Genomic DNA, 4352 nt, shown 5'->3' with positions numbered 1-4352 from the left:
ATACAATTAAAGTGGCATAGTGAGTTGAAGGAAACCACGATAGGAATGAAGTTTGTAGATGATACCTTTGTAAATGTATACAAAATTTCTAAGTGAGTATCTTTTTCCTTGAAATTTCATTTGCAGGAATTATTACAAAATCATGCAATAATTTTCATAAAAACCTGTTTTTTGGAGACATTTAAACCTTTGTAGAAAACAAAGATTTCATAAAAGGGTGTTGGAAATTGACTCAAAACTTTAGCTATTTTCATGCAAGTTTTTTTAAATAATAAGAATTTACCAAAATAAAGGGCATCAGAAACGATGAATACCCAAATTTGTATCGACATGGATGGGACTGGAGGAGATTATGCTGAGTGAAATAAGTCAAGCAGAGAGAGTCAATTATCATATGGTTTCACTTATTTGTGGAGCATAAAGAATACCACGGAGGACATTGGGAGATAGAGAGGAGAAGTGAGTTGGGGGAAACTGGAGGGAGAGACAAATGATGAGAGACTATGGACTCTGAGAAACAAACTGAGGATTTTGGAGGGGAGGGGAGTAAGGGTTGGGTGAGCCTGGTGGTGGGTATTAAGGAGGGCATGTATTGCATGCAGCACTGGGTGAGGTGCATAAACAATGAATTTTGGAACACCAAAAAATATATATATATTAAATTACATTAAATTTTAAAAACTGGAATTACATAAATACAGTGGACTGAAATTAAATAGAATTAAATGAAGTATATTTTATAATAGAAATGTCAAAATATTTATATTTTAAGAAAAATAACATGTGAAAAATTATTATTTAAATATGTAAATTTTTTACCTCCAGTTTGAATATCTTACCGACAGAGTCCTCAAGAAAGCCAAACAACTACCAAGAAAAATACAACTATTTACCTGTTTGAGAGCTAAAGCAAGTCACAGATGCCATTTAATAGTTCAGCCAACATGAAAGGTAATAACATTCGTGCATATCATGAAATCACCACCCTCTTTGCTTTATTACCTTTCATGCTGCCTGAACTATTAATGTTAGATACTGGCATATATAAAAGTTTAATAATTAAAATTAGTGACAAAGCAGTTTCTTTTTTTAAGATTTATTTATTTATTTGAGAGAGAGAGAAAATGGGGGGTAGGGGCAGAGAGGGAGAGAGAGAATCTCAAGCAGACTTCCCATTGAGTGCAGAGTTTGACCTGGGGCTTGATCCCACAACCCCAAGATCAGACCTGAGCCAAAAGCAAGAGTCAGACATTTAAACCGACTGCACCACCCAGGTGCCCTAGAAAGCAGTTTCAAGATGAAACCCAAATAGGACAGAAGATAGCTTTGAATATGTAGGCAAATGAATAAGATATATATGTATCTATAGAACAATATGTCTTACCATTGACTATAAGTCTAAGATTGCTAGTTTTAGAGCTATCCCAGTAAAAAAGACAGCAGTCCCCGATTTCAACAAACTTAACCTTCTCACTGAAAGTGCTAAAATGGAAGTAACAATTATTTGTTATGAGAGCACAAATAAGGACCAGTCAATACAGACCTGAAGTTGAGAAAACTTCTCAGTAGAAATGATGCTCAAAGTGAAAATCACAAATAAGGAGTTGTACCTGGGTTGTTTTGGAGACTAGGAAGTAAAGATGGAATGTGGAAGGACAGAGAGAGATGTGGAAGGAGAGATTTTTTTTTCCCAGATAGATTACCTGTAAACCACTTAACACAAGACCTACGACATGATAAATTCTCAGTAAATATAATCTATTCCTCTTACTATAAGAAATGTGGAGTAGAAAGAAGGTATCACTTACACAGACCATAAATCCCACTTAAGATTTTGTGAATTTTAGGTCATGTCACATGAATTATCTGTAGGACAGAGATAATAGTAGCTGACATATATGAAGCATATACTATGCATCCGATTTTATCATAAATACATTACCTCATCTAATCATTTTAACTGTATATGGTAGATACTCTTATTATCTCCATTTTAGTGATTAAAACACCCGGAAGGCCTGAGAGGTTGGGAAACTTGCCTGAAGTCATAGAAATGTGGGCAGGAAAGCCAGGTATTGCATGATGGAGGTCTCCAACAGGTGTGCTCTTAATCAGCATGATGCTGCCACTACAGCTTAGAGTGAGAATGAGAGTATAGACAGGTGTGTAGGGAGTATATTCAGTATTTTTAATTTGATTCTGAACTTAGTGATAATGAGGTATTACAATGTTTTCCATACTTAAACTGACTGAAATAGGTGAGGGTTTTTTCCAGCTGTGTATCATTGGTCCCAACATTTCTTCATATGAAGCAGATAAATTGTGCATTAAAATACTCTCTGTATCATGTATCCGGTGGATGCTGAGTCTAAATTACATACCACCAGAGAAACTTAAGAGAGTCAGAGGAGTGATCCAACAATTTAGAAGCTGAAACAGGAAACAAGACATAAACACATGCTTCGTCATTGTGCCACGATGCAAAATACAAGTCACAGATGGATCAGCAGCCCTGATGGAGCCCAGATCAGCTGTTATAGATTTACATTTTATCATGATCAAATCTTTAAGAAAAGGCATAAAACAAACTAAATTGAGATATTCATCTTTGAAATAAAGAAGAAATGCTAGATATAAGAATAAATCATAATTTTGTTGAATCACAATCTAATCACATGAGAAAATCCATTCTTGGGTATAGATTAAAGCTGTGAGGGAAAAGAAAATGAGATGGTAGAATAATTTTTTTTAAATATGTTTAAAAATCTATCACAAAACTGCCAAAAGAATAAAATAAAATAAACAATTAAGTAGCTAGAGTATTGGCAATATCAATTACTAATTTATAGAAGAAACCACATGTTCCTTTGTATGCTGTCTCTGGTAGTCACTGTTTATTGCCATCTAGCTTTGACACACTCCATTCAAATAAAATATCTCTAAATTTTACATCAAATTGAATAAAATTAGTAGTCAGTGATGAAAAACCACACAGTAACAACCTTCATCTTATTGGGACTGACAGATGATCCTCAACTTCAATTCCAATTTTTATATTTCTATTTCTCACTTATATGTTGAGTACAACTGACAATCTGACCATCATATCCCTCACTTTAGTTGACTCTCACCTTAAAACAACAATGTACTTTTTCCTACAGAATTTTGCTTTATTAGAAATTTCATATCCCTAGATACTTGTACAACATAGCAACAGGTGACAAGGTCAATTACATATAATATTTGTGTTATTCAAGTTTTTTCATCAACATCTTTGGAGTAACAGAATTTTTTCTCTTAGCTACAATGTCCTATGACTGCTATGTAGCCATCTGCAAACCCCTGCATTATGTGACCATCATGAACAACAGAGTCTGCAAGAGGCTTGTCCTCTGCTGTTGGATGACTGGCTTGTTGATCATATTCCCACCACTTACCCTGTTGCTAAATTTGAAATTCTGTGATTCAAATGTCATTGATTATTTTTTCTGTGATGCATCTCCAGTCTTGAAGATTTCATGCTCAGACACATGGCTCATAGGGCAGTTGGTTATTGTTTGTGCTGTGCTGACCTCCATTCTGACCCTTCTGTGTGTTCTTCTATCTTAAATTCACATCATTAAGATCATTCTACAATTCCCCTCTGCCCAACAAAGGAAAAGAGCTTTTTCTACTTGTTCCTTTCACATGATTATTGTTTCCATCACCTATGGAAGCTGTATCTTCATCTATGTCAAACCTTCAGCAAAGGAATCGATGACTATTCATAAGGTAGTGGCAGTGTTAATGTCATTCATAGCTCCCATGTTGAACCCATCCATTTACACTCTAAGAAACAAACAAGTGAGACAAGCCTTCAGTGAGTCCTTCAGAAAATTTGCATTAGTCTCAAAAAAGTAAACGAATGCTCAAGTTCATAAATAAAATAACAAGCTAAGCATAAACCATCAAACTCTTAATCTCTTTGTCTCTTTTTAACATGATCTCTATTTAGGTTAACTTTCTCAAACATTTTTTTCTTCCGGAATTAATATATTTCACCACCTGAGTTCACTCCTTTAACTCCCCACCCTGCAAACAAACCCAAGAATCCCAATCAGAAGACATGATAATAATTTTCTATTAACTATAATCCTGATGTTACTTCTAATCTCACAAACAAAATTGCAATATAGAAAAATAAAACAAATGAGTATCAAGCAAGGAAATAAATAGTTTATTTTATATTTAAATAATTGATTTGAAGTACTCTTCTAATCATCTAATCTAAGTATTGCTGAATTTTAATTGACTAATAAAACTTATTGAGTACCTAGTGTTGGCAGGTCAAGTTCTAAGCAAAAAAAAAAAAA

The 4352-nt window shown here is 34.1% G+C and overlaps 1 pseudogene; it reads left to right on the top strand.

Annotated features, from left to right (window-relative positions):
* Nucleotides 1–2979: 2979 nt before the first annotated feature.
* On the top strand, nucleotides 2980–3900 carry LOC122892079 (annotated as a pseudogene).
* The last annotated feature ends 452 nt before the right edge of the window (nucleotides 3901–4352 follow it).

This window comes from Neovison vison, chromosome 12 (assembly GCF_020171115.1).
Source record: "Neovison vison isolate M4711 chromosome 12, ASM_NN_V1, whole genome shotgun sequence".
Classification (NCBI taxonomy): Eukaryota; Metazoa; Chordata; class Mammalia; order Carnivora; family Mustelidae; genus Neogale; species Neogale vison.
This window is presented reverse-complemented; position numbering and strand designations above follow the sequence as displayed.